The sequence below is a fragment of the Cyprinus carpio genome, chromosome A4 (genome assembly GCF_018340385.1).
Source record: "Cyprinus carpio isolate SPL01 chromosome A4, ASM1834038v1, whole genome shotgun sequence".
Lineage (NCBI taxonomy): Eukaryota > Metazoa > Chordata > Actinopteri > Cypriniformes > Cyprinidae > Cyprinus > Cyprinus carpio.
The window spans coordinates 10,097,546-10,121,656 of NC_056575.1; the positions used below are offsets into that span (position 1 = coordinate 10,097,546).

The 24,111-nt window shown below is 35.9% G+C and overlaps 1 long non-coding RNA gene across 1 annotated transcript in view; it reads left to right on the forward strand.

Annotated features, from left to right (window-relative positions):
• LOC109066861 overlaps positions 1 to 24,111 on the forward strand; it is a 65,453-nt gene that overhangs the window by 23,952 nt on the left and 17,390 nt on the right. The gene's annotated exons all lie outside the window — the stretch shown is intronic.

Sequence of the window (24,111 nt, forward strand, 5' to 3'; positions counted from 1 at the left end):
ATGAAAGAAAAAAATAACAATAAATACAGTAAATATTGTATATGTATTTTGCATTGTTTTATTATTTTGTACATGTATAAAGATTAAAAACAAAAAATTTACAGCAGTTACAAAATACAGTAAAGGTGGGGAAGCCGTGGCCTAATGGTTAGCGAGTTTGACTCCTAACCCAAAGGTTGTGGGTTTGAGTCTCGGGCTGGCAATACCATGACTGAGGTGCCCTTGAGCAAGGTACTGAACCCCCAACTTCTCCCTGGGCGCCGCAGCATAAATGGCTGCCCACTGCTCCGGGTGTGTGTTCACGGTTTTTTCTGAATGCACCTGCCATAACAAAAAACAATTCAAAACCCATGCAGAGCACGAATTCTGAGTATGGGTCACCATACTTGGCTGCATGTCACGTCACTTAATTTTTCTGAATGCACCTGCCATGTCAAAAGTTAATTGCAAACCCTGCACATTCCCATAATTCTTTTCTGCACTACAGGCACTTAAAGCCTGCCCTTATAGACAGCTTTGATTGATATTGGTGCTAATTATTGCTTCTCTTGCAAACCATCCTCCACAGTTTCTCTGCATGGTTCAGCCATCCATTAAAGTTCTGTAATGTGCATATTGAATATTTCTTATTGTGTAACAAGAAAACTCTTCATCTGTCACTGACCAGTGTTGAGCTCTGCTTAATGAATGGCTTTGGCTATAATCACAAATAATGCTTTTACCCTCTATTGCATTTAGCATGATCAACCTTATTGATGCTTTCAGCAATAGTGCATTTGATCGAACTGATCAAAGGGATAGTTCATTCACCAGTATGTGCAAACATGTATTACAAGGTTAATTTTGATTTCATGTTGACTTATAGTGAATGATAATGATGACCTCCATTAACACTATTAACCCTTTGAGGCTCTGATGATCTGACAGTGTTGTTTCACATAACAGAATCTCTTTACAAAAATGTACAATTCATTCTCTTAAATATTACTGCCTCCAGTGAATAAATGTAAAATCTGCCCTCTTCTCTGTTATTTCCCCTGCCAGCTGTCCTGAAGTTAATCTCTCTGGGTAATGACCAGAATTTGATTTGCCCCTGAGGAAATGTATTAATTTAATCCTTATCTCTTGCTTGTGATAGATCTGCGCTCTGATTGCTTTGGGCAGCAGTTGATGAGATTAGATGTTATTCGCATTGTGTTTCTGAGTTATCAGTCCGGGAACATCGTCCCGTACAATGGGACGCAAAAATTTGTCCTGGGTCCTGTGAATTTAAGTGACACCCCTCAATGAACTGTGAATTACAAGAACATAAAAACTGCTATTTATCAACAATTTCTTTGTTGTAGCTGTTAAAAAAATGCAATGCCACTGATATAAAATGTTATATTATATTATATTATATTATATTATATTATATTATATAATAAAAGGGTGCTTTTTAAACTCTTCTAACAATTCTAAATAATATTTAATGATCTGCAGAAAAAAAGATTATCTTCAGTGAAACAAATTTGGTGTAGGATTTACTTTCATATATTACTTTCTATTTTCATATGTTATTATATTTTTACAGTGCACATTTGTACTCATGCTCATCCTCTGACAACTTAAACATGACAACATTTCCAGTAACTGAATACAGTGAGCAGCTGATGTTCGTTTCAGAACACTAGCTTGATTTTGACAATGGGACAGCTGATTGAGACGCACCTACGGTTGTTTTTGCTGTAAGTCCTGTAAACCAGACTCACAAGGAAGGCAGTGAGACACTGTGCACACATTTGGTTTGGCATGCTTAGACCGCAGATTTACCTTTCATCCCTCACAGAATAACAATAACAAGATAAGTCTCTTTGTATGTTTCACTTCAGCTTCCTGAACAACCCGGTTTTTAAGTTTATGTTTGAAAGTCTGCTATGAGTAAATATCACACAGATAAGGTGTGCACAGACACATTCATAGTCATAACCACTGATAAAATGAAAAACAAACAAACAAAAAAAAAAACATTAATTTTTATCTTGGTATTCTGGGAGTGGAATTTTAATAGCGGCAGCCTTGAAATATATCAGCTTGGTGGTTTCCATGGTATTACTTTTGAGTCACTATGTAAGCTAATCTTTTCAATACTAAAGAAAGATTTTGAGAGGTGTTATGTGCTTGATCCTGCACTTCAGATTACATTGAAAAAGAGCCACCTTAACTATACTTTCATATTGTTGTTCCACTATGACCTTCACTGCTATGTTTCTTTATTCTAATCTGTGCCAAACATCATATTGAGTTTTGGACCAAGGAAAGGACTTCCTGTTTGTATTATTGTGATGATTTCTCTTGTCCGCCAAGTGTGAGACCCAGAGAAAGAGAGCTGATAACTCTCTTCACAGACCTCACATTTTTCTATCAGAGATCTGTCGACATGACATGCACTCTCCGACTCGGAATGTCTTTTTTATTACCAGCTTGCCACAATATTGGACTTTAAACAGCTTACTCTCACCTTCTCCCTCACGATAGACACCAGCGCATATAGCACATGAAGACCCCAGCCAATATCAAAGCTTAGATAAAAGACTGTTTGTGATTAAAGTAGGAAGGGGTACGGACGGAACGTGATGGATTCGATACAAATAGGCTCCTCTGGCTGTAATGCATATTGCAGCCTGGTGTGTCTTCAGCTTGGAAGATTGCTTTTTCCTTCTCCCTGCTGTTACAACCCACCCCAAAGTGACCGGCACTCTGTCACTTTCTCAAAAGGATTGGTCAAGATTATCACATTATGCGCCATAGAACCGAAAGTCCCCGGGGTGAATTTAATTGGCAAGAACAGGAGTCGGCAGCTATTTTCTCTGAGAAATGGCTATCTGACATACACTGTGATGTTGCATTTAATAATACATATTTATATAGATAGCCTAGAGGACATCTATAACTTCCATTTAATTTTCTTGCATCTTATCTCTTCACCTCTGGCAGCGTTTTCCATTTTTCCCTGCAAGTTTTTATTTCGTTTTGATATTTTTTTTAAATGTCATTATAATTTTTCTTGCTATTATTATTACTATTTTTCTTTGTAGCAGAAAACAACAAAAGAGTTATGAGGACAGTACGCTATGTGAAAAGTACTTTGTACAGAGAGTATAAAAGAACTGAAAGAAAATAACAAAAGTTTTCAGCTGGTTTCTTTTGTTTTCTCTCTTTTTTAGACTTGCATATAAGGCTTTTGTTAATATTACGCTGCTGCGCAGCTTCTGCTATCAAAATGTAGTCTCTTTGTTTTAAACAATTCATTTAAAATGTATCACAAAATGAACTATTTTTATTGTGAGAATCTCTTTTCTTCATTCAGATGCACTTCTGGATATACCTTAAGAGGCACTACAATAATCAGAGTGATGACTGGTTTTATAAATCACAAGTTCAGAAGTAATTGGCTGAAGTGACTATAATTTGATTGCTAATTGGTCCATGTGGCAGAATGTAATAATGAACGGTCTAATTATCTGATAGTTAAGATGTGGTGTTATAATCCAGTGTCTGGCAGAACTACGGTTTAATACTTCCGGTCCCAGGATTCTGAGTAACATTAACAAAGCACAAGGAACTGATACAGGAGTTTTAGTGACAAGTGCAATTATGTCAGTTGTGTTCTTGCTTGTTTAATGTTTCCTTGAAAAATTACTCTGCCATTAAAGTTGTTTCCTCTTTTTTTTCTCTCTTCCTGTATCTGTGTAAATTTATGAAGGAAATAAGTGAAGAGACAGAAAATGAGTGGCTTTGTGTGTCTAAAACTGTTTGTGTTGAATATTTATTGTAAAAGAAAGAAAGAGAAGAAAACCAACAGAAAAAGAGATAAACTGAAATGTTTTGTAAATGGTGAAAAGAGATGCAGCTGACCCAGACTTTGTAATTTTTGTTATTTCATGTACTGATCTGGAATGGTGTGAGATCTCTGTAGTTTTTCCTTTTTTTATTTTTTTTAATTTAATAACTTTTTTTTAAGAAATTTGTATTCAGCAAGTATTATATTCAGCAAGGATTCATTAAATTGTTCAAAAATTATAGACATTTATAATGTTAGAAAATAATAAACACTATAATACTATTATTTTGCACTTTTAATTCAGCTTTGCCATCACAGGAATAAATAAAATTTTAAAATATATATAAAAAACTATGTATATATATATGTATATGTGTATATATATGTATGTGTATATATGTATATGTGTATATATATATATATATATATATATGTATATATATATATATATGTATATATAAACATTACCTACCACAACTTTTAATCATTGTGTGATATAGATCCTTTTGTGTGTGTATATGTTATATAAAATTATGTCTGTAATTGAGGGACAGAATTAAGGGTGCTTCTATAATGAACTGAGCAGTTTGTGATCCGACTCTCCTTACTGATTTAATTTTCTTTTGATATAAGCAATTCGAACAGTAATTTTGAACAGTAATTGACATTCATTGAAGGTTAAAGTAAGTAAGAAGCACTATGGGGAAAAAAAGCACAGAGTTCCTACTATGGCAGTATTTGATTTCTGCAATAACAGTAGGTAATTTAATCTGTACTTTTTACTATGAAAAACACAAATGTGTGCTATTCGGACAGGATTAAAATCACAAAATACATCTATGAAATGTCCAATTTACCTAATCGTCCTAGTGAAAACTATTTCAAATAGGGTCATTCTCTTTTAAGCTTTTTTCTTTCCCTAGCTCCCTCCCCTTCTTCCAGGTCTTCTCTCTCCCCCACCCTAAAATAAGCCTCCCTTTTTCCACAGTGGTTCTTAGAGCAGTGACTGCAGGAAACTAATCAGAGGATCAATACTGTGGATGTAGTGGCCGGCTCATCCCTCTGATCGTCAGCAGAAACAAAGTGTTTATATAGCAGAAGCCCTCGCGATGCTGCAGGGGCGTAAGCGTCAGAGGCAAAGGCTGTACCGGCCCTCCTCCTGTCGATACCCCTGGAGTGTAAAGCATGCCTGTAGCATCTCGAGAGGAGTTTATCTGACAGTATTCTTAATTGCCTGATATTTTTTTTTTTCTTTTGCTTACACAAACATTTTCCCTGGTCACTGAAGCAAAATGTTCTTTGTTTTGTGTCCGACGCTGCATCTTGGTTGAACTCCCGAGGGCAAGTTTAGCTCTCAGCAGCAGAGATCGATATTTGTCATTCCAATCGTTCAGCTGATACCGGTGATTATATCAGACAGATCATAAATGGCAGGTCTTTGTGGTCAGTCATTGATGGCGACAACCACAGCCAGTCTTAACCTTTTCTACACAGAATTATTTCATGGCAGATTAAATGTGAAAGGAGGAATGTGATTTTCTGTGGAAGATGAGACAATGGCATGATCAGATGCATGGAATTAATGATCGATTTATTAATTGATGTGATTTACACTGCTCTAAGCATCTTCCATCCATTGTAGCACCCAGTTTATCAAACTTATTATCAGGCAATATTTGTGTCATATGCATGTTTAAATATCCATGAACAGTAATTCTATATAATAGGGAAGCACCAAGATTAAAATTCTGGCTGATGCTGATTTATTTAATTTTTTTATTTTATGAGCTTTTTTTTAAAAATCATATTATAGCTGATAACTAATAAATGGACAAATTCTATACTATTTAATGTAAATAAATTCAAAATAAACGTTAAAATTAAAATTGCTTTAAATGCTGTTGTTTAAAATTGATTGCAGGCACCACAACATTTTAATGATCATCATGATAGATTCAAATTTATTTTGAGATTCGAGTGAGTGAGCGTTAGATGATGGAAAACAATCTAAACTGAAGAAAAAGAGAAATTAAATAATAAATACCAGCTAATATATATGCAATGTAGGTTAGCATGTCCAGTTCAGATAACAGTGTCTTATATTGGCATGTTATCCAGTACTATTACACGGCTCTGTGGAATACTTGATTCTGATTGGTCAGTTGCGACATGTTATCCCTGGATAACAACCTGTAAAAGCTAATAACACAGGCTCATCTGCGCTGTACTCTTGCTTGCTTTCTTGGTGGAAGCTTTGCGTTTGTTTAGCTAATAAAATATTAAAACTTGATTCAAAATGGTGTCCAAAGATTTTTATTATGTCATCCTGGTATCACGGACTCGCTCTCGTTTCATACAAACGCAGCTGCTGCCATTTTGCTACGATTGTTTTGTACGCTGTAATGGATTATAAGAGAACTAACGAACTAGTAAGGTTTTAAAACATTTTTGTCTTAATTCTTTTATTGCCTTAATTATTTTGTGGTGAAATGTTGTGTAATACGTGGTGTTTAAACTGAATTTGGATCCTTTGCTGTTCACTGTATGGTTTCACTTTGCGAACATACAGCGTAAGGCCTAGTTTAGCAATCCAGCCAATTTGTATTCTTAACTCCCTGCCCTTGTATTTGCCAATAATGTGATTATGCACTGCATAGCAAGTAATTCTGGTAAGAAAAGATCTGCTAAGAACATAAATGTACTGCTGTTTTCCCTGATTCTGCGTGATAGACAGAGGAAATAGATCTGTGCCACTCAGAGCTCCAGCTAGGCAGTGGAATAATCAATCTCCCATTAATGGATAAGTGGCTGTGCAGGGATATTAAATGTTAATTGCTGTAAAGTATTGATCACGTCCATTGATCCCCATGATAATTGCAATCGGTGCAAACAAAGATACATTATACAGGGTTTGTAGGTCTTACCTTACAGTGGATCATGGACTGGGAGAAGAAATGGAAGAGTATAGAGCTTTAAATGGATGGGTTTGATTTATTGATCTCTTGATTAATGTTAAAAAGTCATTACCCATTACCTGCTTTTCCATTTATTCTTTAATATGTCTTTATTCTGCATTCTTGGGACTTCCTGTGAACAGTTGTAGATGCTACAATAGATTTCACACAGGCTTGAAAAATTTTCCAAGTCTTCAATTTGCTAATCTTAAATCAGGTTTGTTTTTTTCTGTGTGCTTGAGTTTAAGTGAGAACTGAATTTTAAGGTTGTAACAAAGGAAGGAAGGCAAATTATATAGATATCACATCAAGTGTGGGAATAGTTGAATAAAGTGTCCACAAGAATGATAGAAAACAAGAAAAACAAGGCGACAAGTGTCAGACTTGCCATGCCAGGTCAGTCTTCAGACTTTCAGGTGGTAGCTCTGGATATTCGGATGGTTTTGTTCTTGTTGTTTTCCGCCCTCCACTGTGTCAGAGCAGGAGGGTTGTGATCTCAGATTGTCTGCTTCATTTTCAGCAGGTAAAGACAACTACTCTGTGTGCAGCTCATATATTAACCTCTGGCCGCTTTGGGTCGATGAATTCTTGACAACAATCTGGCACCAAAGTGGGCTAGCCAGGGGCTAGTAGGTACAGTATGTGAGTGAGTGAATGAGCGTATGTGCATGTGTGTGTGTGTGGCTAGGGAAGTTAAGTCACATCTGAGCTCCTGTTGCCTTGGGATTGCTGGCTGCCAGTAGAGCTTGTCAGCTGCTTGTTGAATAATGCATGGTGGAATGGTTTGGGTCCTAATACCACATGACTGAGACATCCCCTACAGGTCCTTGATCAATAGCACTTAACTGCAGCTTTATAATCAAGAAGACTTTAAAATACCATCATCACGCAATTAGATTGAGTCTCCAGCCAGCTTTATTTATTTCTCCGACATCCACAGCCTACTTACCCCCAACACACGGTCCATTCACGACCCATTCATGACCCACAGGCCATCCTTTCTTCAAAGACATCCCACTCATTATAAGAAACACATTTTAATGGTGAGTTCCAATGAATTTAATGAGACATGAGAATGTCAAGCAGTTTTCTTTCAGGAGACTTTGGAGAGGTCTGCCAGTAAACATAAGGACTGCTGTGGCCTAAAGCCTGTTTTGCACTGCATGGGAAAACTGTGTATTTATTTCAGCTCCCATGTTAACAGGTGGCAGTATTGACACACAGTGCAGCGTAGAAGGTGTGAGTACATTTTTTGCACTAAGCCACACACTTCCCATGCTGAACTCAGCAGAAAATGTGTTGAAAGTCAATTTTAAATCTATTTATTAACACAATATTTTGAAATATAGGCACAGTAACAAGTAAATAAAATGGTTGTTGAGTCCAGATGATGTAAGCAGTTGATAGCTACAGTACATTTTGGGGTTTTGGTTTTATTCCATGTTGATTAATTAATATTTGCATGCACAATTAGATTTCACAAAAACATTTATCATGAATTCTTTGGGATCTGCATATGCTTACCTGCTTTAAGTACTTTTCTGTATATCTGAGTTGCACCTGAGTTTCATCTCCCTTGTGTGAGGGATACAGTGCTGAAATGCATTTTCTAGCACGCCATTTTCTATAGATTGAGTTGGTGATCGTAGCCTCAGGCAGATGCAATGAAGTCTAAAGTCACTGCATGTACCGTGTGTGGTATGGACACATTAATGTGAGTTCATATCTTTGTGGTTTCACATGAATGGCTTTCATTAAATGGCAAGCCTAATGGTGCAATCCATGATGGCCTGACCAAATGAAAATGCCCTAAAGAAAAACAAAATATGCAAGTATGTTAAGCTTGACAAAAAACAAACAAATCACAAAACTGAAATTAATCCAAAAGCATAAATAACTTAAAAAACAATCAAAACAGACATACTAGTCATACAAATGCAATGAAATGCAAACAATGTTAAAAGAAGGAAGTCATGTAGGTTTGGATCAACATGAGGGTGAGTAAATGGTGTCCAAATTTCCATTTTTTGGTAAATTATACCTTTAAGATTTGCATGCAGTACAATGAGTGTACATCAGAGAAGCATTCTATATTTTTCAGGGCTGTTTGTATTTGTCCTGATGCCAAACTGTTCAAAGATATCTAATGTGACCAAAGTAGATGTTAGCACACATCTAAGATCAGTCAGTAAGGTGGAGACGGGCACTGAAGATTGAGGTCAGTTCATTAGTACATCTTGCCAACATAAAGATGGCCTGGATCATTACAGTCCATTATGTATGGTTACATCATTCCATGTGGTCAGACCTAAGTGTTTTTTCCCCTGGACAGATGATCTTATCCACTGCCTATAGAGGGAGTCATAGTTTCAGCATATTTCAGAGATCATAAAAATCTTTATGTTTCATATTGAGACACCAGAAATCCAGATATTGTCCATAATTTTTTACAATTTGGAATATTTTGTAAACTTTTGTTAAGCAAGGCTATATTTATATGAAGACATTTATAATGTTACAAAACATGTTCACAAACGCTGTTCATATTTAAAATATATTTCTGTTCATTAAATAATCCTGAAAATTAAAATCCTGGTATACACAAAAAATACTAATCAGAATACAAAAAAATAAATAAAAAATAAAATAACATTTAACATTAATAATAAGTAGAAATGTTTCTTGACCAACTAATCAGCATATTAGAATGATTTTTGAAGGATTGTGTGACACTGAAGACTGGAGTAATGACTTCTGAAAATTCAGCTTTGTTATTAAAGAAATAAATTACATATATTACTGTTTTTACTGCATTTTTTAAAAAAAAAAACACACTCTATAAGACACCTCTCAAAAAAACCACACACACAAAAAATTTTAAAACTAGAAATAATAAGTAAAAAAATAATTCAAATTAAATGAAAGGTTTCTAAATAAAAGCAATGGCATTACTGGCCATGTTTCTAAAATGACGATAAGGGGCACCTTTGGCATCGACATTGCAGCATGCTGATCTCTCTTCAATGTCAGTGACAGCTTTCCTTTGTGCCACCCCTCTTTATCTAATTAATATACACCATTAATATACATCTAATGCATTCATTTACAGCTCTGCAGCTTGCAGAGTGGAGGAGTGGGGCCTTCAGCTGAAATTGGCAAGCTCTGCGGATTCTCATCACTGGGCAAGAGACTGGCGCTGTTCCGCAGTCAGCTTTGAAGAGCTCTCCTCATCGCTGAAGACCACAAGGTTACACCCGTGGCAGAGGCCTATCAGTCAATCTGCAATAATAGAATAATTGTGTAATTAACAGAGAGCAAAATTGCCCCAGGCGTGAGTGTTCAGTCTCCACCATTAAAGGAGATCATAGGGCCATAATTAGGTCCTCGTCGGCCACTAATTGTCCCGTCGCTATGGCACTGGGGTGTTTCTGTTATTTATAATGAGGGTGCACACACCCACAGAGTGGGGTCACACTCCAGTACACTCGGGGGTCTGTTTTGGAGAAGGCCCACTGTGTGTGTTTGTGATGGATAGTGAGAGAATGAGAGGGGAAGAGAGAATGAAAACTAAAATATTAAAGCAATAAGCTACGAACAAACGAAACTGGCCACATTTTGTCTGAAATTTAAGTTACTCAATATTATTCCTTTTTTTTATTGTTATTACTACTTCACTACTACTACTACTACTACTACTACTACAGGTTTGCAAGCAAAATCAGAACTAACCATTTCAACCCAGGCGACATTGCTGCAAAATTATATAACCTTACATCTTGCATGTTTCACAACACTTTCCAAGTGAAATGTCCAGTTAGTGGTGCTAAAAGCATGTTCTGTTTTATCCAAAACAGATGAAGACAAATCTGGCAACATTTAGTTGTACGCATTGCAGCAGCTCCAAAATAAAATGTGTGGTGAATGGCAGAAAAAGGTTAATGATCTATTACGTTAAATGTAACTGCATAAAAATAATGTACCACTAACATACACTAAATTTACCCTAAACCTAGCTGATAATGTTAACCAAGGCAAATGTGAGATGAAAAACAGTTGCTAAAGCAACCATGCCATTTTAACTTGTTTCTATAGTCTTTAATAATCATGTGAATGTTTTCCTAAGTGCTCTACATCGCAAGTACAATGCTGTAGAGTACAGGGTGAGTTACCAAGCAAGTTTACCAAGTCAGAAAATCCATACATCTGGACATGTTTTTGAGATGCAAATGTTAAAATGTATTTGTTTGCAAATTATACACTATGATAACAGTGTTTTGAGGTCATAACATATTGTTCAAGGAAATGTGCAAAAAAAAAAAAATCACAATTTGTGTGAATGGGAATAAACATTGGTGGTGTTTTACTGCCACTAGTTTTCATTTCAGCTGGAAATGGCTGTAAATTGTATGTATTGTATTGGAGCCTATGTTGACCATTTTATATGTTCATTTTGACATTGAACACTGGTTGAATTAAAAAGCCAAATAGCTTCCTTTTCTACTTAAATATTTGTATAAAATGTTTGGTTAGTGTGCAGTCTAATCATTAAACTGTTCCACCGCTTGTGTTCTTAAGAGGGAAGAAAATCATTTGCATGCTTGTTAATTTGTAGCAGCTATGAATGTGCTCTAAATTAAGCTGCAAAAATTGCAGCACAATGCCAATTTACGGTTTACTCTGTAAGGTTTTTGTAGAAGAGATCAAGATGCATTAGGCAAACTCTCTCTGTGTGACTGATTACCTTTTTTGTGAGGCGACAAAATCCAGCTGAAGTGACATTTGGCAGTAGATGTTTGAAAAATGCTTTCAGCAACTATTGTTACATGTCGAGTTAAAATGGCTCTGTCACGTAGGACAAAAGCAAAAGGAGATGGAGGGAGAGAGGAAGAATGAGAGCATGATAATGAAAGGCGAAGATTAGGAGAGGTGTGTAAGAGAGGGAGACAGCATTGTGATGAACTGCAGGTTTGTGCTGTTCTGTTGTCATAAGTGCTGCTCTGAGAGGACTGTGAACGCAGATACTGGCGCATTGCAGTAGAGAAAGAGAGAGGAAAAAGTGAGAAGAGAGTTAGTGAGTGGAGGAAAATTTGACAAGCTAACCCACTACTGTACTAATAAATGAAAAATACTTGAGTACTCTTTTTTACATTCACACACACACAGAGGCTCGCTCACCCATGTCTGTGCTCAAAGATGAGCCTATTGACCTTTTATGCAAGTTTATTTTCTTTCTCTGCTGTAAAGAATGAAAATCACTTTGAAATGTAAATGTCACATTCAGCCTTTTTTTTTATTTAATGAAGTGTGGAAAGAGGAAATAGTCATCGTTTGAGGTAAATAACATTCCTCAACTTTAAAGAGTTTGTTCTTCATGGAATGTTGTAACCCTATCTACTAATGTGACCGTTCTTTAATGCATTTGAGGGGAGAATTGAGATCAGAATGAAACAAATCCATCAGAAACAAAGCACATTTGTGAAATGAATGGAAGCAGACTTAGTGAAGGCAGACTCTTGAACCTTTTTCCAGGCCAAGGACCCCTTGATGTACAGTATAAAGAGACGAATCAGGGATTCCCTACATATCGTGTGAAAATGAGTGCTACATTTTAAATCTGGCCTATAATGTCATGCGTATTTTCCCAATACACACTTTATGATGCTTGTTATGTACATCACATTTTAATTTTGCTTAATAAATTTTAATATGCATAATAAAACATTAATATGGGACGATAAAACATTCAGCTGTTAGCTTGATGCATTTTTGTTTAATGCATATTTTTATTTTATTTTATGTTATTTAATTGTATTCTCATTTCGCTTTTGTCCTTTGCTTTATTTTATTTTAAATGAGTAAGAAGTTATGAATAATACAAATATGAATATGCTGGGTGCCTCCTATATTAACTGAAATTATGAGAAAACATCTACAACAAAAGGACTTATAACTTATGATTTATCAGAAAAAAAGGGGCCATGTTGGAGGTGAGTGTGTGCCATGTCAAGTTAAACCATTGAAAAATATATAAAAGATTTACATTTCAATTACAATGTGAACAAGAAGTCTTTGTCAGCACTGGATAATTTTTAGCATGCTGCTATTTTCCTTTTTTACTGACAAACAAGTTACTAATGAAGATGGAAACGTTTTCAACATTACTGTGTCTGGAATTGTGTGTTTTTGTAGTATAAAGTCTTCCAGTGTGGCAGATATTGCAGCGGTTCAGGGCTGGTGCTGCTGGTCTCCATGTTTGCTGTAGAAACAGTAAAAGCCTAATTTCATGACTGACTGGGCTTTATGTGTGAGACATTATTTAAAATGTGCAAAAGTCCACACAATATATCAACTGGTTCCCCCACCCCCATCATCTGTCCTTTTTATAGCGCCCTCAGCATCAGCTCTTTCTTTTTCCATTATTTTTTTTCCCCTCACCATCCTCCTCATTTTTTGTCTCACAAGTTCCTTCAGCACAGCCGATGAGAGAATTTGACTAGCTTGCAGCAACCACAAATAGATGTGCTAAACAGCAGAGAAAATGTTTTTTTTTTTTACTATAAAAAAAGAAGTCTTAGAATAATGTAAGCCTGAAGAACCAAGGTCAAAAATATACTGCATTTGCCTTGTCAGCTGATTTACAGCATTTTCTCTGACAAAGGCAAACATTTTAGTGAGACCAGGGGTAGTTACATTTATTAATTACAATATTTGTTGTTTATGTCTGAATAATGACCACCTTGACTGCATTTTAGTATATGTTTGTTAGTTAATGTAATTAACAATTTTGGGTAAACTTTCACACATCAATTCATATAATTCATGTAAGGTTAGTTCTTTATATTAGTACATTCCTTAACTCACCATTTGCTCATATTAAAGTAATATTTATTTTAGTTATTAGTACATGAATCATTCATGTACTGTTATTGTGAACTGTTACCGCTATAATGTTTTTGATTTAATGTATTTTTGATTAAAAATACCATAAAAACAGCAATATTGTAAAATATTATTACAATTTAAAGTTTTATATGATCCTTACAAAATCATTCTAATATACTGATTTTTTATTCCTGTGATGGCAAAGCTGAATTTTCAGAAGCCATTACTCCAGTCTTTAGTGTCACATGATCCTTACAAAATCATTCTAATATACTGATTTGGTGCTCAAGAAACATTTCTTATTATTATCAACTTAGATAACAGTTGTGCTGCTTAACATTTTTTTTGCAAACCATGATTCATTTGTTTTCCTGGATTCGCTGATGAATAGAACATTTTCCTGAAATTTTAACATGCTAACTTTTAATGTGAGATTTTCACGCAATTTTTTTTTTACATGATCTAATAATGCTATTTAGCAAATCCCCATAGAGCCTCTTCCGTGTTAGTAGAATTAGAAAAAATTATATTATGCTGCCTGTTTGCTCTTAGCCAGTGTAGAGATTGAACAAACATGTTCACGGTGGACTGCATAATCCTGTATAGCGTTTTGTCACATGCCTGCAAGGTCCAGAGACTGATAACCTGAACTGAAGATCTGCAGAGGAGCCGAAGTGTGCTTACCGCCTTCAGCATTTGTTCGTCTTTGCTACCAGAACACAATCTTGTCAAAATTTGCTGCTGTCCTCCCCTTGTCACATTTTGCTGGTGCTTTGCATTTTAAATGTGGAGATAATTCTTGAGCCACTTTTACAAGAATAAAAAAGTGCAATAAAAGAAGTAAAAATACAAGCAAGACCTTCTAAAACAAAAAGGCACCAGGTATCCTTGGCTGTTATTGAACAAGCCATTACAAACACACACACACACACACACACACACACACACACACACACACACACACACACACACACACACACACACACACACAGACAAAGCTTATAACGTATAGATTTTTGGCTAATTTCTTTTTCTTTTCTTTTAATTTCTTTTGCTATTTACATTTTCCAGCTGCTGTCAGTATGCTAATTTTGCTACCGTAAGAGGTCAAAGCAAGGCCACCATGGGGTGCTTATCCTGTGCTCTGGGTCAGTCTTTATTCCCTATAGTGACAGCCAGACTATACTGTAAATAGGATTTATTGTTTTATTATCATCCACATAAAAGCACCATCAGTATGTTGAATGATGGCACTGCAAGCGTCTGTTAAAGTGGCAGAAATACTTGTCAATTATCACTTGACCCTATTTGTAGAGTCTGCATGGTTTAAATCTTAATGCCCCAGTTTGCTCTTCATTAAAGCTGAATGCAACAGTTCAAGATGTCAAACAGAACCTCAGGCCTTCACACGTCTCAACACACAAAACTGAGATTCAGCTGTGACCTAGCACCATCCATCCAAACCAACTCACCCAGCAAACTGTGGCATCCGTGACTGAGATGGAGGGTTTCATTAAGAATAATTAGATATAGCTGTTTCTGAAGTGCACGTGGGAGGCAGGAGTGCGTATGTGTGCCGCAGGTTTGAACGCTGGCATTCGCTGGCTCCTATCCTTCTGTGCCATGAGTTTTCTCTTCACACTGATGCACAAGATTCAGATGCCATCTGTGGTCATTCTTCTGCAGCTCAGATGTAGAGTATCATCTGAGTACCAACAAACCATACACCAATAATACTTTACAACCAAATAGCTATGCCATTTCAGAAATACACATTGCGGCTGTGACCGTATCTTCTGGCTGTATTATCATAACAGTAAGCAGAGAGACTCTTAGAAATTAGTCAATAGAAATAAATGTCCTTTCAGATTCTTGGCTAGTTTGAGGCTTTGAATCACAGATTTGCTTTATAGGCTCAGATTTAAAGCCTTGGATCAGGAAATGCATTCAAATTAGTCCACATCTGCTGCAACCAGGCTGTTTTTTTAGCTTGTTGTTTGACCTATTCATTTTGTAATATGAACAGTATTGATGTTTCAGTCAAACCCTGAAAATATACATCAGTTCTTGCACAGAAACCATTATATTAATAGTATACCATAAAAAAGATAACATAAAATAAAACATTTTTTTTCAAAACCCTATTAAGAGCAACCCTATTTTTTCTTTTTAAATTGATGCGACCCATATTATTTGTTTGTGTATTTAGGATACAGAAATTGGCTGTTTTAATCTAAAACTATTTTTTTTAAAAATTCACCACAAAATGAATGCTAATTTGAAAATGTGCTGGACATTTTTAATAGGTATTTAATTGGAAAAAAATATTTAAGAAAAAAGACAATTTAGCTTTACCATCACAGGAATATATTACGATTAAAAATATATTGCAAAAGAAAACAGTTATTTTAAATTGTAATAGTATTTCACAATATTGCTATTTCTATTGAATTATTGATCAAATAAATGCTGCCTTGGTGAGCATAATGCACTTTTTTTTTAAAATAATAATAATAATGGCAATGTTTATCCACTGTTAAACTTTTTTTTTAAGACAAAATAAAACATCTGTCAAATGCATAAATGTAGACACCATAGGTAGCAGTAAACAAATTATATGAAATATACCATGATTATCAGTTAATGTTACCATTTTTAAGATATACAAACAGAAATATGAGGCAGTCTTAAGTCTTTTAAGGTTAAGTGATCTCAAAGGCACTGAGTTTCTGTGCAAGAAAACAGTTGCAAGTGCAAGAGATCATTATTATTTTATTTTTTTTCTGTCATCTAGATAGTCTTAATGTTATGATGAAATCTCTCAGAAGCAGCATCACAATAAATCAGTGCAGGCTCCATACCCCATAATACTCCAAAATCCAATATTATAAAACACTATAGGAGAGGCCACAGACCTGAGTTACCATGGCGATGGAATGGCATCTTCTGTGGGTAACTGCAGTGTCAAAGCAAGAAAGTGATATTTCCTTTTCTCTGCCTATGACTCCTTTTTTATCAAATCCAATGTTTACCATAATTTAATCTGTGTACCAGCAGATAATAAAATAAAATGAGCCATGCCATCATCATCATCATCATGTCTAAATCATTAAATCACACAAATGTGTGTGTCTGGCTGCCTTCTGTGCTGGCGTGTTATTACAATCAAAAAGTCTGAATGATGCTGGATCTTTTCCTTCTGCCGCACAGCCTCTGCTAGTGCGAGTGGCTTTAACAGTTCATTAAAATTCAGCATATTTTCATTGTGTAGGCATATTGTTCTCCTCTCTCATCATCATCGTGTTGCAAACCAGTTTAGTTTTTGCAGTATTTGTCATCAAATTCAATCAGAGATGTAACCACATTATTACATCATTAAAACATTACAAACCCCATCAGCTGCCCACTAATTTGAATATCGAGGGTGGATGTGTCTAAGGCAGTTACATCCCAGTGTTCAATATTTGTTGCCATTATGTAGGTGTGCAAGTAAAATGTTGTCAGAATGACTCATCAAAGTCGGCCCACTAGCTAGATTGTCATAGTTTATCTGGCCTATGAATGAATGTGGGCAGCAGAATAAGCCATTCTGCCTATAAAGTGATTAAAACCACACAAGTCTGTATTTCCAAGTTTTCCCCAGAATACAGTACTATGATAATAGATCATAGGCATTCCTAGAGCCTGTCTTTCATTTCCAGCCCCAAAGAAATCCACCCCCTAAAATTGTTCATTTATGCGACCTCTCCTCTTGCTAAAAACAGCAGGTGCAGTTATAGATATCTGAGATCATTTCAACTCTGAATCTTCCCTTCCCAGTCATTTAAATCATTGAAGTTTCTTACATTAAGTGTTATCCTTCACCATAGACAGTGGTTGACCCAGTCATAGGCGACATAAGGCAATCTCTGAATGCTCTCTTTTTCAAGTTCAATCTTAAACTAAAGTGGAACCTAACGCTGATGTATTGATATACATCTACAGACTAACAAATGCAGTATGACTTTCTTTCTTTTCATTTTATTTCTCTTTTCTTTTTCTTTCTTTAGATATATATGAGTCACTTTAAGCTGTCTTGTGTTTTTGAAATTTTCTGCAAATTTTGTTTGAGGGTGAACAGATTTCCCCATGCAGATTCACAGCACTGCCCAAAGAAAGCTGCTTGTTTGAAAGTGACTTCTGACCTGTTTCTGACACTTTTGGAGTCCTGGGAGAGATCCCTATTGATGAGAACAAAACTATCACATCAATGCCTTACTAATGACTTTTTAAATTAAATTAAATTGACAAGACATAATACAGTGCATTTAAGATGACAATTTATGATTTTGATTAGGATAATGATATGATTATTTAAATATTTCACATGAGATAGATGTTGGCATATTAGATTTTATTTTCATACATGAACAGAACATTTTACTGTGCTTTCTGGACGTGTATGTGTGTGTGTTTTTTTTTATTGTAGTAGCTGCTTGAACATATTTAACCAGTGGTGAATTATGTTTATGATGTTGTGGATGATGTGCTCACTGCGCCCTCCCTCTAGGAAACTGCCTTAGTTCACCTATGCCTAGAAACATTTTTTGTTTGTGGCTGAAATTCTGCTATGTGACTGCACCTTTAAGCTAGTAATTGGTGGTTGGCAGAATTAATGGACTGTTAGTCTCCTAAAGTATTTATATATTGTGTTGCTCCTTTAGATGAAGGTTGCTTCATATAAGTTCCAGCGGCTGTATGTTGTTTTTCTTCCGTTTGGGAGAGTGATGGCTCGAGATGTTGTAAATTAGTTCACTAATCACAAAACAGATAAGCTGCTCTCATATTCAAGTTTCTCCCCAGAATAACAAGTACTATGAAAGAGATCATAGGCATTCCTAGATCCTGTCTTTCATTTACAGCCCCAAAGAAATCCCACCCCCTAAAATTGTTTCATTTATGCGACCAGCTCCTCTTGTTAAAAACAGCAGTGCAGTTATAGATATCCTGAGATTCATTTCAACTCTGAATCTTCCCTCCCGTCCTTTAACCTCATTGAAGGTTCTTACATTACTGTGTTATCCTTCACCATAGACATGTGGTTGACCCAGTCCATAGTGCGACAGAAGGCAATCTCTGAATGCTCTCTTTTTCAGTTCAATCTTAAACTAAAGTGGAACCTAACGCTGATGTATTGATATACCATCTACAGACTAACAAATGCAGTATGACTTTCTTTCTTTTCATTTTATTTCTCTTTTCTTTTTCTTTCTTTAGATATATATGAGTCACTTTAAGCTGTCTTGTGTTTTTGAAATTTTCTGCAAATTTTGTTTGAGGGTGAAAGATTTCCCCATGCAGATTCACAGCACTGCCCAAAGAAAGCTGCTTGTTTGAAAGTGACTTCTGACTGTTTCTGACACTTTTGGAGTCCTGGGAGAGATCCCTATTGATGAGAACAAAACTATCACATCAATGCCTTACTAATGACTTTTTAAATTAAATTAAATTGACAAGACATAATACAGTGCATTTAAGATGACAATTTTATGATTTTGATAGGATAAGGATAATGATATAATTATTTAAATATTTTCACATGAGATGTTGGCATATTAGATTTTATTTTCATACATGAACAGAACATTTTACTGTGTTTTCTGGACGTGTATGTGTGTGTGTTTTTTTTATTGTAGTAGCTGCTTGAACATATTTAACCAGTGGTGAATTATGTTTATGATGCTGTTGATGTGCTCACTGGCGCCCCCTCTAGGAAACTGCCTAGTTCACCTATGCCTAGAAACATTTTTTGTTTGTGGCTGAAATTCTGCTATGTGACTGCACCTTTAAGCTAGTATTGGTGTTGGCAGAATTAATGGACTGTTAGTCTTCTAGTATTTATAATTGTGTTGCTCCTTTAGATGAAGGTGCTTCATATAAGTTCCAGCGGCTGTTTTTTTCTCTACCGTTTGGGAGAGTGATGGCTCGAGATGTTGTAAATTAGTTCACTAATCACAAACAGATTAGCTGCTCTCACACAACCCCCTCTAACACCACTCCATTACTATAATACAATCTCTAAAACACAACCAATAGAGAAAGAGAGATGAAGATAGACATATGAAAATATGGGAAGAGTGGGAGACGTGAAATTAAAAAAAGAAGGATTTACATTTTTTTTTTTAGATTTAATCTCTCAATTACTATGCTATAATTTGTTTGTCCATGTGCATATTGTTAACACATGTTGCTGTTTTGTTTGAATTCAATTTCATATTGAACTTTTATCGCTTGCAGTATAGGCTCATTCATATAGCTGTACTGCCTAGCTGTGTTGATAAAAGTTTGGTTTGCATTGTCGCTTTATGCAGGCGTCTCACTAGCCAATGTTTCAGACTTGTAATCAAGCATTTTTTGGGGTTAACCTAGTTATTGCCGGGTGGGTGTTAACAGCTACTTTGACTGAGCTACTGTAAACGGCCTTATTGACCCTCAACTCACAGCAAGTTTGAATGAAGCAGTGAATACGGCAGAACAAGTTTTTTTGGGGTTTAAATAACTCACAGAACATGAAAGTAAAGGCAAATGTTTGTATATATAAATTACACGATATACTGTCAGCCTGAAAGAAGATGGACACGATATACTGTCAGCCTGAAAGAAGATGGAAAGAAGGGCACCTTCCATCAGTGGGAGTCACTTTACTTTTTATGTTTGACACTTTCATACTTTCAGAGCTCTTCTGTCATCTAGCCTACTCATAATAAGCACTGCAGATCTGTTCCTTACTCTGTACGTCCTGGAGAATTGTTCACCTTCATTGCATTGCGGGATTTAGATGGCCAGCCATTTATCAAGCACAGGTCTGACTGAAAGTGCCTTTCACAGTGCCAGCAAAAAAAAAAAAAAATCCCATAATGCAGACTGATGGAGAGGGAAAGTGTGTACACAGCCGCGCACACTTTCAGTCCTTAAACTGGATTTTGCTTTTATTTGCTCGGTTGCATCTCTCGCTATCGTCCTTCTGGTACCTCTGGGAAATTCCACAACAAAATTAGCCTAAATGCAGAGAGAAGTTTATTGCAAACTTCTTCTACTCGCTCGCTTGCTTACTTTTTTCTTGTCTGTAATAAATCGCCAGAGGTCTGCAAATCCGAGATTTATCGCTTTCCCTCATCAGCTGCTTATAAACTGTAGATGAGTGACACAATCTAATATTCAGCACTAAAATGATGAATAATGTCAGACAACAACAAGCGGAGGGTACCGAATTCTCTGAATAGTAAACACCCAAACTCAATTTGGATCCATAGGGAAATGAGTTAATGGGGAGAGAGAGGCATGCTGTCGTCTCGGTATGAGATTTCAGGTTTGTTCCATCAATCCAGATGCCCAGCCAGGTAATGACACCTTGGCCACAGAGTGGCAGCTTATCTGCCCTGTCATTAGGCCCTTAAGTGGCGGCCCCTAGTGTCACTGCTTGTCTATCAGGAGCTATTTGGGGAACAGGGGTTTTCTATTAAAGGCCTGGAGGTTAAGAGAGGAGTAATGGCCTCCAGAAATGCTGATAGAGCAGCAGGAGGAAGAGTAATGTAGGATATCAGCTGCTATTGGAATTCACCCTACAACAGACTCTTAGTATATCACCACCTTTCTTTATCACAATCTCTCCAAGCGTTGAGGAGATAAATCATCAACAGTCCAGCAGCTGTAGTTTTTCTGTTTTGCTTGCTGACGTGGATGAGTTTTACCAAGGACTTCCTCATCCAGATCAGATTTCAGGTCTGCTAGCTAATTACCCAGACTCACTTTTGCATTGGGCCTGATAAGGGAATGAAAACAACAGAGACAAGGGTTGATTAGCTAAATTAGTGTACTTTATCTTCTTATTGTTTTCATAGGTCTGACTCTTTTATTGAGTAATCTAGAAGACTGATAACAACGTTCCCGTTGGTGAGGTTCAGTGCATTAGTTCGATGGCCTGCTTATTGCTCATCCATTGAGAATATCACTAAGCTCTGACACTGTCAACACTTTCAATATAGTATCCTGACGCCCCCCCCCCCAACACCACCACTTGCTTTTCATATCTCTCTGTTTGCTTCTCTCTTGTCCTCCCCTTTCAGTAGTAATTAGTGCTTCCGTCACATTGCTGTGAGCTGATTGGACCTGATGTCACTCCGCTGGCTGTATGTCTGCATGAAATGTGGGGTAGAAACAGGGAAAAGCAATAGGTTGCCTCCCATAGCGACCAATGCTCAAACACCAGAGAGCATTTTTCTTCTGTCACACCATCTCTCTTATCTTTTTTCCCCTCTATGTCTCTGTCATCTTTTCTTTTTCTATGATTCTACACATAATTAAGGCCTTTAGGTAATTATGATTCATCTCGGAGAATATATGAAAAAAAAAATAAAAATAAAAATCCTATAAAATCCCCCTCATTCTGCCCGCCACAAAGTGGATTATCAAATATTTTGTATAAAAGCAACATTTTTTCTTTATTATCTGCTAGACGGTAAGCTTTGTAACACCCATATATTATTTTTTCCTCGAAGCTTACAATCTGTTGTTTGATGTGAGCTTTTATTGATTGCCTGATTTGACATTTGTTTTACTGTGAGATCCTGTTTTGTTTTTTTTAAAGATGTGAAGCTGGAAAAGGAAAGAATCAAACAGTTTGGATGAAGGCCAGATATTCATTCTCCATAAAAACTGGATATTAAAATGGCCCCTTCATGAATGTAGAATCTCAAGAAAGATTGTCTTATAGAAAAAAATAAATCCGTCTCCCTCTTTGTGTCGAGAAAATGATACCATGGGTTCCAAAAGTTCACATTTAAAAGCTTTCAGATCCTACTTGGACTTTTTTTCATTCTTTTTATTTTTATTTTTAATTAAAATCGCATTTGTCATCCTCTTTTAAATTGGTGAAAGTTTATGAGCAACATTTTAGCTTTGTGTATCTCTAAAATGGTCTCTGTTTCCATTGAAAACATTCTCATAACAAGCAATAACCCTGATGTTATAGACGCTTCCAATAATTCCCTCTCATCCCACATCTACTCTGAGATTCAATTCAGTTTCTGTATACAGTTTATGGGTTGTGTGTGTATATGGGACAATTTGTCAATGTGGCTGTTGAGGGGCACAATAGCTCAGTTCCAAATCATTTAAGCGAGGCAGGTCTGTGGGTCATTAACCTAGCTGGATAATGCTTTTGCGTTCATTGCATTGGAATGGGCCTGCATAGACACAGGGCTCATTAAAAAAAGATAATTGGGAGAATCGTAAGAATAAGAAACCATACTTGTTGAAAAATTTAAACAATTTTTTTTTTTTAAATAGAAAACAAAAAAGTATTTCTATTTTCATCTTGCTTCTATTAATTTTATATATTAAAATGCATTTATTTTATATTACTTTAAATATATAGTTTAAAGATTCCTAATACTTTTTTGTGATTATGTTTTCTTGCTGTGGGACTTTTCCCATTATATTAAAACAATTACTCATTGTAGATGTATTAAATCAGTCTTCTGTGTCATGCAATCATGTTTGTGTATTTTTCTTGCATCATTTACAAATTGAAAATCTCAGTGAGTAAATGTTTGTGTGCTTCTGATAATGTTATGTTCAGTGGTCCATGAATAGTTTTGCAAATAAATGGAAAATATGATAGCAATAAAAATAATATTAGCTACGGGGTGTGAGCAAGGGGGACAAAAGAACGGTGTGATTTTCAAGGAATAATATCACACGACAATATAATCCCTTTAAAATTGACAATGATACTGTAGCTGCTTAAAAGAAGAAAGAAAAAAAAAAAAAATACAAAAAAAACAAAAAAAAAAAAAAAAAAAAAGAAAGATATCTTAGCTGTTATTGTAACATTGTCTTCTCATGTACCAGTCAAGGTCTCCATCAGTTTCCTTGTTAATCAATTTAGTAGCATGTGATGTCATTGGTCGTCCCACTAATTAGGGCAGTGAGCGGTTCAACGCTGATCTCAATTGTCAGAATGTAAATATCTCCTGTTTCCATGACGAGAAGTGCTTCAGTCATAATGCAATTATGTGATGGGCCACAGAATGTGCTCTGTTAGGAGACCAATTAGCTTATCTCCATGTCCATTCAGTCTTTGTTTTGATACCACATTACAGCATCTCCATTTGCATTGACGAGGGGCTTGTCAGAGGAATAGGAGTTTTATGCAAGTTGGATTTTTTCTTTCTTGGTTGAGCAGAATAGATGTCATTAATTAGTATAAAGGCTGTGACGAGGATTTCATTTCTAAAAATAGCAAAATGAGAAATCCTGCTTTTAAGAAATACAACTATGGTCATGCAATATTTTCAAAGTCTTAGTGGTCCTACCCTCAGCTATTTGTTCTCTAGTGTTATATTCTATTTTAGCTGCTGAATATTACACAAATAATGATCAGCAGTTTTCAATTCAGTCTGACAGGTGCAG